Genomic DNA, 15,233 nt, shown 5'->3' with positions numbered 1-15,233 from the left:
AGTATTATAAAAATTAGCATTGACTTATGAATAATAATACCCAATTAGAATAAAACAAGTCATGAAGCACCAGAATAATTCAAAAAGATGTAACAGTTGAATGAAAAAATTTTAACACCAATGAAAAAAAAATAATTTTAGAAAAGAAAATAAAAATATACCCAAAATTAAAATGTAATGGATAAAAGTATGAAAATAAATTAAATAAAATAGAATGGAAGTGAAGAAGGATGAGAAGTTAAAAAGATGAAGTAAGAAAGAAAGAAGAAAGAAGAAAAAATAGAAAAAAAATTAGGATTTGAAAAGAAAAGATAAGATAATTGGCGCTGATCAGGCTAAGTTGTGCGACGCGGGCGAAGCGGACGCGTGGGTGACGCGGTCGCGTGGTGTGCGATAAGTTCAGGTGACGCGGACGCGTGGGGCACGCGAACGCATGACTCGAGTTGTGCTAGTGGCGCGAGAGCAGCCTCGCGTACGCACAACTCTCTGTTTAAATGCATTTTTGCCAAAAATCTGGGGTGACGCGTTCGCGTGGGTGACGCGATCGCGTGGATGACCATATTTGCAAAACGACGCGGACGTGTGGTGCACACGTTCGCGTGGTAAGGCTTGTGCTTCTAGCACCGTTCCAGCACCATTCCAGCCTAACTTGCTGCCAAACACCTGTTTACGTCGATTTTACATGGCCACGCGTTCGCGTGGGTGACGCGGACGCGTGGGAGGCATTTTTCCCACATGACGCGGACGCGTCAGCGACGCGGTCGCGTGGATCAATTTGTGCCAAAGGCACGCCTCCAGCCACGCTATCGCGTGACTCTCTGTTCAATCTTGTTTTCTTCCCAACGCACGTATGACGCGGACGCGTCGCGTGCCAGTTTTCTTCTATTTTTTTATTTTTTATTATTATTTTTTTGTGTAGAATACAAAATGCAATGCTAATGTGGATGTTATGAATAATTTCAGGTTCAATGAAATAAAATAAAACTTAAAAACAAACAAAACGAAATAAAATTAAAATTGAAAAAGGAACGATCATACCATGGTGGGTTGTCTCCCACCTAACACTTTTAGTTAAAGTCCTTAAGTTGGACATTTGGGGAGTCCTTTGTTATGGTGGCTTGTGCTTGTACTGATCCTTGAATCTCCACCAATGTTTGCAATTCCAGTATCCTCCGGGATCCCAAACTAGGCGCAGAAAGCCTCCAAGCAAGTTAAAGCAAGTGACAAGGCCCCAAGAGTGTTGATTGCCAGAATGAATTCTAGGTCCCAAACCTTGCTTTTGCACCCGTCTTCTTGTTGATCATTATGATTCCATCCGGGTAGCAAACAATCTGAATTCTCACTAAAGCGGCCAAATAACTTCTTAGACCCATTCAGTTGAGCTTTACACCAACCCTTGCATTTAAACTTTGAGCACACAACCATGTTGAACCTTGCTTGACAACTCCAACCACTAACCATCTTTCTTTTACTCTTAATGCCACAAAGAGCTCTAAGTTGACCATCCGTCTCTAGTAGCCCATATTCAAGTGGAATTAGAAAGCTAAGGGATATGAATTTTACCCACTTGAATGTTGTGAAGGATGTTGGCAACTTAGGGGGAGGTATTTCTAACGAATTTGCAAGCTCCACTCCCTTGTGCTCTTCTCTGACAACTTCCACCTCTTTGCAAGTTTCTTTAATATCAATCTCTTCCTCTTGGTAGCTTTCTTCCAATTTAATCTCTTCTTCATTGCTCACCAAGGGCATAGGAGGTTGTGCTTCTTCTTCTTTAATCTCCATCTCTTGACCAACCTCTTCCAAGTCTTCAACTATGATATGCTTTGGAGGTTGTATACCCTCTTCAACATCAAATTCAAACTTCTCAGCGGAATCCTGTACAGTTCTCGATTCCCATGGAGGTTCAGCATCTCCTAGATCTTCAACCATTTCTTCCTCTGCAACTATTATGGCTTCCTCCACTTGTTCCAATACAAAGCCATGTTCCTCATTGTCCACCGAAGTTTCTAGTGTCTCCTTCATGCTACGCTCTTCTTTTGATTCTCCATATGCAGCCATGGGAGTACTTTGAGTGCTCAGATGTTGAGAAGCTAATTTATTTATTACCTCGGTTAAGGCAGTCGTGAGTTCCAGTACATCTCTTTGCATCTTCGCTTGCCCTTGAAGAATACCACGAAGGAAGTCATCCATTGGAGATTGGGGTGGATATGAGGGTTCATTATTTTGGAGAAAGGGTTCATAATAGGAAGGTGGTTCTTCTTGATAAGGATATGGAGATGGTGAATATTGAGGTAGTGGTTCTGGGTGTGGTTCATATGGTGGTTGGTGTGGTGGATATAGGTTAGGGTCATATGGTGGTGTTTGGTGATAAGGGGCTTGTGAGTATGGTGGTCCAGAGTTGTGTTAAGGAGATGGTTCATAAGCTTATGGCGGGACTTGTTGGTAACTACAAGGGAGTCCACCATAGTAATCATTTTGGTATGCATCACAGAATGATTGTTGGTTATAGTGCATTTGAAGGGGTTGTTGCCAAGAGGGTTGATCAAATCCTTGTGCCTCCTCCCATCTTTGATTCTTCCAACCTTGATGCCTATTTTCATTATAGTTTCCATTCCTTACAACAACATTGGAACCAAACTTAAAGCGATGGGGTGAGAACTCATAATAGCAAATAAAAGTTAAAAACAAAAATAAAAACAAATTTAAATTAAAAGGTTATTGAAATTTAAATTTTGAATTTGAAAATTAAATTTTGAATTTTAAATTTTTAAATTTTTAAATTTTGAATTTTGAATTTTTGAATTTTGAAATAAGATAAATTTTTGAAAAAGATATGATTTTTGAAAAAGATTTGAATTTTGAAATTTAAAACTAAGATAAGATAAGATAAAAATTTTAAAATAGAAATCTGAAAATTTTTTAATGCAAATTTCGAAAATTCAATTAAAATAAAGAGAAAAGATATTTTTGAATTAAATGAGGAAAGAGAAAAACAATAAAATGACACCAAACTCAAAATTTTTAGATCAAAACGAAGAGAACAACTAAGAACAACTTGAAGGTCAAGATGAACACGAAGAACAACTTTTTGAAAAATTTTTATTAACTAAATAAAAACCAATAAGCTCTTAATTTATGAAAAAGCAAAAATAAAAACAAAAATAAAAACAAATAAACAAGCAAAAAGCAAATATTTACAATAACCAATAATAAGGCATACGTTTGCAATTCCCCGGCAACGGCGCCATTTTGACGAACTGAATTTCTGCGTGATCTAGAATTTCCTAAAAATAAATCCTCGTTGCAAGTATAGCTTCTAAACCGGCAAGGAATCCCTTTCGTACAAACGTTTGGTTGTCACTTAAGCAAACCCAATAAAAATTGATAATCGAGTATTTAAACCTCGGGTCGTCTTCTCAAGAAATTGCAGGGAAGTATGACTTATTATTAGCTATGGAAAAGGTAGAATTTTGGGTTTTTAAAATAAGGAACAAGTAATTTAATTGACAAAAAAAAAATTAATAATAATAAAATCTTTTGGCAAGGTATAAGGATTTGGAATTTCTATCCTAGTTATCCTTATCAGATGTGATGGGAATTGAGTTTTAATCCCACTTAGTTAACCTTTACTAAAGCAAAAGAAAGTCAAGTGGACTAATTAGTTTGATCCTCAGGTCCTAGCCAATTCCTAAGGAAGGACTAGAGTTAGAGCGATCTGGATCAATTAGTAATCTGTCAATTTCAACCACTGCTGAGTTTGACAACTCAAGTGTTACCAATTACTTAACCAAAGACAAAAGGAAGAAAATATCTAAATTAAATTAAAAGCATTCATAAATAGAATAAAACAATCATAAACTGAAATACCTCAAATAATATTAATTAGGATATTCAAACCTAACATGGAAAAGTTCATAAGTTAAATTGGAAAAATAAATAAAAGGAACATTGAACCTGTGATGCAGAAGAAATAATCCTAAATCCTAAAACTAAATCCTAAGAGAGAGGAGAGAACCTCTCTCTCTCTAAAAACTACATCTAAATTATGAAAAGTGAATAATGGAAGACCCTGTTAATGAATGGATGCATTCTCCCACTTTATAGCCTCTAATATGTGTTTTCTGGGCTGAAAACTGGGTAAAAAACAGCCCAGAAATTTCCCCCAGCGTATTCTGGTACGTACAGGTCGCGGGAAAGTGACGCGGAAGCGTCGTCCACGCGTTTGCGTGGATTGCGTTTCTGCCAGGTCACTCGTCCGCGTGATCCACGCGTTTGCGTCTTCTGACTTCGGGGCAGCTATGGCAAATTATATATCGTTGCGAAGCCCCGGATGTTAGCTTTCCAACGCAACTGGAACCATCTCATTTGGACCTCTGTAGCTCAAGTTATGACCGTTTGAGTGCGAAGAGGTCAGGTTGGATAGCTTAGCAATTTCTTCAACTTCTTGTATTCCTTCCACTTTTGCATGCTTCCTTTTCATCATCTGAATCATTCCTGCCCTGTAATCTCTGAAATAATTTAAAACACATATCAAGACATCGAATGGTAATAAGAGAGGATTAATATTAGCAAATATAAGTCCAAAGAAGCATGTTTTCAATCATAGCACAAAATCAGGAAGGAGAATGTAAAACATGCATTTTGTATGAACAAGTATATGAAAGATTGATAAAATCCACTCAATTGAGCACAAGATAAATCATAAAATAGTGGTTTATCAGCCCGCTAGCAACCGATCCGAATGCACTGTGGACCGAGCCATTATGATTCACTGCATTATGAAGGGAGAGATAGTGGAGGTAGAGGACATCATTGCACAGCTAATTTATAGCATTGCCTCCAACTCCACTAAGAATGCTAGGCTGGGCTTCTCGCATCTCATTTATCGCCTCTGTGAGGCCGCTAGGGTAAAGGTGGAGAATGACTTCCTTATTCTAGTTGAGAGGCCTATCACTAAGAAAACTTTGGAATATGTCAGGGAATACCAGAGGATCCCTAGAGGAGAGCAAGTTGAAGAAGATTCTCAACAAGACCACCCTCCCTTGCCTCAGGGACACTACTTTCCACCTCAAGAGTACTGACAGTAGCTCACTCTCTCTATTGAGCAGATGAGGATTACATAAGATAGCCGGTGGGAGTAGCTGACTACCTCCATTGACTAGATGAGGGCAGCACAGGATAGTCAGAACACTCTTCTCCATCAGTTAGCAGCGGAGCAAGAGACTCAGCGCCATGAGCTTTTTCAGCTGAGACATGACTTTGGGTGCCTGAGAGGACCATATGGACCGCATCCTGAGGAGAGAGACCCTCACCATGACGACTGAGGTGGTTTAGTCCCTTTTTCCACTTCCTATTTCCTTCCGCTACTATTATGTTATATTCCTTTTTTCTGTTGCTTTGATTGCTTGCATGATCTTTAGTATTTTCTATTCTTAGGTTTTAGTTTCATTCAGTAGTTTGTTTTTCTTTGAAAAGTTGTCTCATGTACCACTCATTGAGGTTGAATCTAAAAGAAGAAGAAAAAGAAGTGATGTATTGCATGAGAAATTGAGTTATGTTTAAGAGTAGTCTTATTTACTTAAATGTGGTGGTATTATCTGTGATTCTGAATGCATGATACGAACATTGTATATTTGAATTTGAATCAAAGGATGTTGATGCATGAGTAATAGGAATTTTGAGAACTATTATAAATTCTCTGAATTAAACAAGAGCTTAATCCTTGAAGCAAAAGAAACAAAAAAAAAATAAATAAATAAAGAAAAGCAAGATCCAAGGCTCTGAGTATCAATGGTTAGGAAGGTCAAGTATGATTAAAAGCTCAAAGAGTTGTTCTCCATATGCTTGTGGTGCAAATGTGTCAATTAACCCTTGAGACAGAGCACTAAGAGTCGAGATCAAGTGCATTTGACAGAGTATGCCAAAGGCTTTGAGCACCACTATCTGGCAGTAATTAAAAGAAAAATTAGAACTCAAAGAGAGTTTGCCAGTTAAATGCTTGCGGTGTTTTTGTGTCAAGTAAAGTTTGAGATGAAGCATTTAAAGTCACGGCTAGGCTCAAGGTGCAAAGCACCAAAGAAAAGAGCCAGAAAGAAGAGTTGTTGTGCTCAAGGATTAATCCGATGTAAAAAGGCCAGAGAATTCATAATATTATTCGGATTCTAGTTTCGAATGACAGTGACATTCCTCAGATTCAAGGGATAGTGAGATGCTAAAACTATTCAGAGTTTCAGTATTAAAAACCTCACTTTGAGACAGACGGGAGCTTAATTGAGAACTCACCTCTCGTGCAAATTCACATCCTAAGTTTATATTAGTTTTTGTTGCTTGAGGACAAGCAACAATTCAAGTTTGGTGTTGTGATGTGTGAGCATCTTTTCTATCCTTTTCTAGTGAATTTGCTAAGTTTAATCAAGATTTAGGTATTTTTTAGTCACTATGAATGCTACTTTGAGTTGTGTGCAATTTAGTTTATTTCAGGTAGCATTCGAACGGATTTGACAGAGTTCGTGTAGAAGAAAATGAAAAAAGCGAATGATGCTGATATCCCTGACCTCCCACACTCCAACGGGCATAACTTGAGCTATAGAGGTCCAATTGATGCGGTTTTAGCGGCTTTGAAAAGTTAACTTTCAGAGCTTTCCAACAATATATAATAATTCATACTTTTCATCGGGAATCACTGCCTTGGTGGAGCCAAACTTGGGATTTTTCAAGTTTGGCGCCGTGATCACTATAATCTCCGGGAGTTGCACTGGCTTGTTGGCGCCAAACTTGGGATCTTCCCAGTTTGGCACCAAAATAAAGAAAAAGCAAGAAACACACGCAGGTGGAATGGCACCAAACTTGGTCTGGGCCAAGTTTGGCGCCAGTTTTAGGAAATTTGGTTGTCCCCACACCTATGCACGAGCCAACATCGAGATCCTTTATTTATTTTGATTAAAACTTCATTTTATTTACAAATAGAAAAAAGATATTATTTAGTTTTAGAAAATATATTTTATATTTATTAGGTTAGATATAAAAGGAAAAAGATTCAGCCCTTCGGGGTTTCTTCTTTTTTTACGCACCTCATTTCGCACTTTACTATTTTTAGAACCCTAGTATTCTCTTTGAGCCATGAGCAACTACACATCCACTATTAAGGTTAGGAGCTCTGTTTATTGTATGGATTAATACTATCACTCTTCTATTTTAATGCATGTATTGATTTCAATTTTAAGAATTTGTTTTTGTTCTTCATCTTAAGGATTTGGGTAGATCGGAAGAATAACTCTCATTCTAATTGTGTTCTTGTTAAATCTTGGAAAAGTAATTTACTTGAACAACAGCTTGAAAATAATTTCTCTTAAATCACTAATTATTTGGACTTAACGGGATACGTGACATATAATCCTCTTATATTTGGGTAATTAGGGTTTCTGTGGTATATAAACTAGACTTGGACTTAAACCTCTAATTGAACTTAAGTGACTAAGGAATTGGCGGTTAACTAGGTTAGAGGAGATTAAATTACTAAGGAATTAGAGTTTAGTCTCATATAGTTTGCCATGAATTGAATCTTGTATGATTAAAATAGTTGGTAAGAAAAGTTAAACCGGAAGATAAATAACTCCAAAGCCTTAACTATTTTCTCTTATATTCTTCATATCAATTTTACTGTTTGCCTTTAATTCTCTGAATTTACTGTTTAATGCAATTGAAACCTCAAAACACCAATTTCTGTTTGTCTGACTAAGCAAATCACTCAATCATTGTTGCTTGATCCATCAATCCTCATGGGATCGACCCTCACTAACCTAAGGTATTACTTGGTACGACCCGGTGCACTTTTCGGTTAGTTTGTGAACTTCAAATTCCGTACCACTTTTTTAGGCCAAATAGAGGCATCTGACAGGGTGACCCCCTATCTTCGTATCTCTTTCTTTTTTTATGCAGAAGGGCTTTCCTTCTTGTTACACAAGGCAGAGTAAAACAGATTAATTTAAGGTGTTCAAGTTGATCGGAGATACCAAATAGTTAACCATCTTTTGTTTACTGATGATTCAATCTTTTTTTGCAAGGGTTCACCTAACACAAGCCAAAGCATTTTGAAATTGCTAGAGATCTATGAGGGCTTCAGTTGGCAAAAAGTCAATTTGAACAAGTCGGCCATCTTCTTTACTCCCAATACATCTCAGGACACAAGACTAGCTGTTGCGCAGACACTAAATGTTGAACATATCGGAGCCCAGGACAAATACTTGGGGATGCCCACCATTGTTCAAAAATCAAAGAAAGCAACTTTTGGATCTATCAAGGATAAAGTCCAAAAGAGGATTCTAGGTTGGAAAAGAAGCTTATTGTCCTCAGGTGGCAGACACACACTATTAAGAGCGGTGGGAGAAGCAATTCCTATTTACACATTCTCTTGTTTCAAGCTCCCAGACACGCTGTTGACTGAGATTCATAGCATGTCCTCGCAATTCTGGTGGGGCCAAAAAGACGCAGAGCGAAGAATGGTATGGGTTAAATGGGACACAATGACGAGACGAAGAAAGACAGAGGGCTGGGGATCAAAGACCTAAGGGCACAAAATTTGGCTCTATTGGGCAAGCAATGTTGGCGTCTAATCAAATACCCTAATTCTACACTATTAAGAATGTTTAAAGCTAAATATTTTAGATATACATGTTTCTTACATGCAGAGTTAGGAAGCATACTGTCATGGGGCTGGAGAAGTGTTCTTGAAGGGCGCAAGGTGATCGAGAAAGGCTTGTTATGGAAAATATGGTCTGGTGCTAATGTCCGCATCTTCCAAGATCCCTGGCTCCCACCACTATTGCCCTTTAATGTCCCTCAAGCTGCAACCACAATCCCACTGAATCTGCAAGTGTATTATGTTAGTGCGCTACTAAATCCTAATAGAAGTTGGAACAGAAACCTGATTGAGTCAATTTTTCCAGTTGATATATGCAATAAAATTTTTTCAATCAAACCAATAGAGGAGGAGGATGAAGTTAATTGGTGCTGGACAAAATCTGGTATATATGAAGTTGGGTCAAGATACAAGATTGCTTATGGGTTCTTCCATTCCCCTACTTTACTGAGGCCTCAAAACACACAAAATAACAGAATATGGAATAGCATTTGGGAATTGAAATTACCTAAGATTAAGGTTTTTTTGGAAGAGTCTTCATGAAAAGCTTCCGGTGTTGCAACAAATCCACAGTTGGTTTGCATCCACCCCGCCACTTGCCTAAGATGCATGTTGAAAATGAATCAATTTCTCATGCCTTGTTCTAATGCCCTCTATATTCAATAATCTGGAGACTAAGCTTAATAACCCCTGACCTATGGCAGAGAGAAGACGAGACCTTTCTCAATTGGTGGCAACGAGCCTTATCTTGGGAAGCAGCTCAAATCGACAGTAGACAAAAGACCCTCCTCATCGCGGCTCTGTGCTGGAGCCCTTAGAAGGCGAGAAATCGGTGTGTCTTTGAGAAGCTACTAATCCTAGCACTAGAAATAGTGCAATAAGCCAACAATTTAGTGCGTGAACTCAATAGCCACACCTGATGGTTGCTGTTAATTCCCTTTTACTCTTACTTTACTCTTTCTTAAGCTAGTTGTCTTCCAATCACGTTTGGTGATAATTGGGAATACCCATTTTCTTTTATACTTTCTTATGGAAACACCTTTATTTTATAATAATAAAATAACATTTATCTTTGAAAAAACAAAACTAATTCTAAACATATATTCATTCACCTAACATATACTGTATATTACCTCTATAAAAGTACCCTAATTATGGCAACACATCTATGCTTTAATATAACCATAAAACAAAAAATAACACCAACCTCAAAGTTGGCTGCCCCTGCAATGTGTGAAGTCACATTCAGTCTGTTAATGTCTCCATCGTGATTATCAGCACGCGCCATATTCTTCAAGTAGTTCAGAAATATGATTAGAAAAGGGTAAAAGTGGGAGAGGAGGCCAAAGAAGGGAAGTCAAAGAGTCTGCTGAAGGTTGTAGACGAGATACATATATATAGGCATCCGCTTCTCTTATTTCGTTTACACTTCTGCTTTTCTTATCTCGTTAACAGTGTAAATGAAATAAGATAACGTATATCTCGTTTACATTGTATTTACACTATAAACGAGATAAGAGCATTACATAACACATGTATAAACGTGATACGACCATGTCGTCCCGTGCTTTATCTCGTTTACAGTGTAAATGAGATACGTGTTATCTTATTTCATTTACATTGTAAACGAGATAAAAGATGTGATGTTTTTCAGTAAAAACGTTTCAAAATGTATATTTTGATAATTAAAATATTTATTTTATTTATTAAAAAAATCCTAAAAGTAAGAGAAGGGGAAAAAATGAGGAAATGATGAAAGGAGATGGTTATAGTGTATATTCGTGAAGAAGGCACTAGGCATATCCTTCATGGAAACTGCTAGCCATCTAACCGTATTCTAGTCGGCGAAAAATTAAGATAAGCTAGCAACCCTGTTCAAAAGGGTGTCATTGGGGTAAATAATAGTATAACAATAGAATTTTGGTAATTAGCTATATCAATAGTGGCAGTTAATTGAAAAATAGAAAAGGATTTAAAGCTATCAAGAATTTTGTAGAAATTACTCATGTTCCAAAAGATTCAAAAATACCTGTAACCCAGCAACCACGCATAAACCCATACACTTTTTACCACAGACAGAAACGTTCAGCCATAACCAATATTCGTCATCTCATAACTAGAAATCTTACACCTCATGTCAAAGAAATTATCCAGACCTCCCATTTACAATAATGTGGCCTTCAAGCCACAGTTGCTGAAAGAGTATGTCACAATTGAGATCCCACAAGAACTTATTCGTGATTAACTGCAACAAGGGTACACTCATTTACATCTAGGGGCGATAAGGCTAATCCTGACCTTACATGGTAGGAAAGGCTTACCTGTAACACCAAAGATTGCACTCCTAGATACCACATTCAAGGAATACCTTATCGAAGTACTTGTCACCATCTTGATAAATGGAAGTGTGATCCTCATGATCTCTCCAAATTTTACCATAAGACTCACTGATCCAAAACTTGCTCAGAGAATCAAGATACAGGTCCAACTGATTGGAGTAACACAAGATGCTAGTGCTGAGCAGGCTACACTCCAACATCAAGTCCTGTATAGAGTCCAAGATCATGCCTTAGATCTGAACCTCCCAAATTTCACAGAAGATGCTCTCTTAATGTTCACAGATAAGAATCATGGGCTGGCCATAGTTAACATTCCAATAATGATTACTACGGAGGAACTTTCCACTATAGTACATGGATTACTAATTATGAAAGAGCTTTTCCACAACACGTTCCTGATGTGCATACAAAAATGCCTCTGGTCATCAGCCGAGCACCAAATGGAACTGTTAGAATGGTCTTCCACAAGGCAAGAACAGAAGGACAATAATCCTTTTCCAGGTTATCATTCAAGAGAATTTGTACTATTTCTCCTCTTACCGTCCAACATACAAGTTACCAGGATGATCCCCCGATCCATTACTTCCAAGAAGGAAAACCTATTTATGTCTCGCACATTAATGGCAATTTTATATGGGATGTTGATCTCAGTATGTGTGATTCTGATTGTGATTGTGACTTTGACTTATGGGGTGACTCTGAAGAAGAAGACAGCTTAAGAAAGCAGTCAAGAAAAAAGAAAAAGAAGCAGAGTTGTACTGCTCCACCAAGGCTTTATCTACTAGATGAACTTGATGAAACACCAAGATTCAATCCAAAGAAGCAATCCCAAAAAATCTTTAAAGCTCAACAACTTGATTAAGACCTCAGAACATATATCCAAACTCAGTATTTTGGCCCTAAATTTCACAAAAAAGATCAAGAGTTGACACGCATAAAGGCACAGCTCAACCAAATTGATGAAGATAGGGCGAGGCAAACCAAACCCCAAGCTTTGGCCATAGACCCATTATCAATGTATCCACCACCATATCCCTAATGCTCTTCCATCTTTACTCCTCCACAACAACCTCCTCTTGATATGCTTGATTATGATAGTATCTTTAAGATAAACTATAATCTTGCTCAAAGATTTCACCAAAAAAAGGAACAACACATTATTAATCCTACAGGCCTTCAACCAAAAGGATCTCATGAACCAAGGCCAAGACCACCATGGTAAACAGGAAATTTCTTTAAATGGGAAGTTTCTGGACAAAAACTGGCACGACATCTGCTAAAGAGAAGGAAATTAAAGAAGGATCGCCAACTCCTGGAAGAACCATAGGAATGGTGAGTGCAGAAGCAGTAATGAATGATACATTCACTAAGGACACATCTGATCCATCAGATCTTTCAAAAGATGAATCATCTAAAGAAGATCATATGGTAGACCTGTCTGCTATTGCAATGGTCAACTCCGTTCCTGAAGAAGAAAAAGACAGAGGAGAGGTCTCTAAGGTAGAAGAGGAAGAAAACAATCCACCGTTACAACCTCATCAATCAGACCTAACCCAGATGAAGGCAGGCAATCATTATTTCAGCTTTGACAACCTCCCTCCACACAAATATAGAGGAAGGCTAAATGATTTTGGTGCATGGATTGATACTAGAATGACGGCTCTAAACACAAGCATCCAGCAAGTTCTCTCTGAATTTGTCACCAGAATGATATGTAATATTAGAGAATGGATCAATGATGTAGGATAAATGTCGGTTAAGAATTTCTCAAAGGAATTTCATTGCAAGTATAGTCCAAACCAACAAATTATCCTCAACAAATTGGTGAGCTCCTCGTCATGGTGGCTTGTGCTTGTACTCATGCTTGAACTCCCACCAATGCTTGGACTTCCAATAAGCTCCACTATTCCAAATCAAGTGCATCAAGCCTTGATGGAGTTCCGCACAAGTTAAGGGCTCCCAAAATTGATCCTCATGTATGCCGGGATCCCAAATCTTGTTTTTACACCCGTCTTCTAGTTGATCATCATCCCAATTGGGTGGCATACAATTCGAATTTTCACTTAAGCTCACAAACATCCTCCTTGACCCAAACACTTGAGCTCTACACCAACCTTTGCATTTCAAATTTGATCTTTCAACCATAATGGACTTTGAATTGAGATTCCAACCACTAAGCATCCCTCTTTTGCTCTTAAAGTCACAAAGAGGCCTAAGTTGACCATCCGTCTCAAGCAAACCATATTCAAGTGGAAAAAGAAAGCTTAAGGATAAAAGTTTTACCCACTTGAATGATAGAATGGATGGTAGCCTAGAAGGAAATGGTTCCACCCTTCTTGACAAAGAAATTCCCACTCCCATCCTTCTTTGTTGAGGAACTTCAACCACTTGATAAGCTTCTTCAACTTCCACCTCCTCTTCACCAAATTCTTCTAATTCTTTCCCATCGCTCAAGTCATAAACCAGAGGCAATGTGAAATCTATCTCAACATCAACCTCAAATTCAAAGGGGGAAGATTCATTAATCTCAAAAGGATCACATGTTGATGCAGAATCATCATAAATAGGTGGACCTGTTGCTTGCTCCATTTCTTCCAATTCTTCATGCATAACATGCTTTGGAGGTTGTGCACTATCGTCCTTAACATTACTTTCAAGCTCAACGGAAGAAGGCTCTACAACTTTAGATTCCCAAGGGCATTCAACATCTCTTAAATCTTCAACCACTTCTTCCTCTTCTTCAACTATCATTGATGAATCCATATTTGACGATATATTTTAGATTGATTTGAGTGGATTTCATCATTTAAACCCACATTTATTCATCTAAATAGCATGCTTTTGTGTTTTCTCTCTAAATTGTGCTTAATTGTGAAAACATGCTATTTTGTGCTTAATTTGATCAATTTTATTCCACTTTCATTGCATTCGATGCCTTGATAGTTTTGATGAGTGATTTCAGGTACAATAGGTTAGAATGGCTTGATAAGAGTGGAGGAGAAGCATGAAATTGGGAGAAAACATGAAGAAAACAAAGGAGAAGCACACAGCCATGTGTGCGTGCGCACAATACTCTGTGCGTACGCACAAGAGGAAAATCAGAAGGTGTGCGTATGCACACATCTGTGCGTACACACAGGTACCGGCGCGTGACTTCATTAAAAAGTCATGTGGCTCGCAATTTTGAGGGCTCTTTGGCCCATTTCTGATGGCTTTGAGGCATATATGAAGGGACAAGCAACACCAAATGAGGAGGGACACTACCATACATTAGACAACACACTTAGGAGTAGTTTAGGGTAGTTTAGCTTAGGTTTTTCTCTCAATTTTCCTTAGAGTTTAATTAGGGTTTGTAGAATTTTATAGTTCAAGTTTTGATTTTGGATTCTAGCTATCTCATTGTAAGTATTTCTTAATTTTCTCTTTTACCATATTACTTGTTCTACACTTTCATATATTTTAACTTCCTTTGTCAATATATATAGTTTTGCAATTTTGAGTTTTGGTTAATGAATTTGATGTTTGATGGTTTTTATATGTGTATTGGATTGCCATTGTTGATTTTGTTCTTTTGTGGTTCATAATGTTCATCATTTTTCTAATTTTGCCATGTTTTACGATTATTCCCTCTATGTGTTTGATGAAATGCCAATTTTGATTATGGGGTAAATTTCCACCCCTTGGCTTGGGGAAATGAGTATATGGATTACTAGAGTCATAATGTCCGACATTTAGTGATAATTCGTAGGTTGTTAGTTGTTATTGTTTCCACTAACGCTAGCTTCTTACTAAGGTAATTAGTAAGTTGGCTAGAATTTGTGGATTAATAACAATTATGCTCACTTGACTTACTCTTCGATGTTAAGGGTAGAGTAAGTGAGATTAATCCATCATAATTATCATAGTTATGGTTATGGTAAGGAAGAGATTCCATAACTCATCCCAATTCAAGGTTCCATTTACGTTTTGAACCACAATTCCTTCAATTTTGAGTCTTACTTGTCTATATTACATACATAGTTATTCCTTTATTAGTTTATTAATTGCAATTTTGAATCATTCTTTAATTCCTTTATTTTGTTTTCTTCAATTATTGAAAACCCCCTTTGCTTCTCACAACCAAAATTGTTCGCTCTTAGGCACTAGTTCCAAGGGAAGACGACCCGAGGTTTAAGTACGCTCGGTTAATTTGAATTAGAAATTTTAAACTTTGATTGATGGAATTTAAATTGCCGGTTTCGACTATACTATCGACG

At 37.6% G+C, this 15,233-nt stretch overlaps 1 protein-coding gene across 1 annotated transcript in view; it reads left to right on the top strand.

Annotated features, from left to right (window-relative positions):
• Positions 1-14,482, top strand: part of LOC112765420 (protein FLX-like 1) — a 37,934-nt gene extending 23,452 nt beyond the window's left edge. The window contains exon 5 of the transcript XR_011875068.1: positions 13,940-14,482. The gene's annotated coding sequence lies outside the window, so the exon portion shown is untranslated. The remainder of the gene's footprint in view (positions 1-13,939) is intronic.
• The last annotated feature ends 751 nt before the right edge of the window (positions 14,483-15,233 follow it).

This window comes from Arachis hypogaea, chromosome 17 (assembly GCF_003086295.3).
Source record: "Arachis hypogaea cultivar Tifrunner chromosome 17, arahy.Tifrunner.gnm2.J5K5, whole genome shotgun sequence".
NCBI classification, from domain to species: Eukaryota; Viridiplantae; Streptophyta; class Magnoliopsida; order Fabales; family Fabaceae; genus Arachis; species Arachis hypogaea.
The sequence above is the reverse complement of the archived record's forward strand: the minus strand, read 5'-3'. Positions and strand labels throughout refer to the sequence as shown.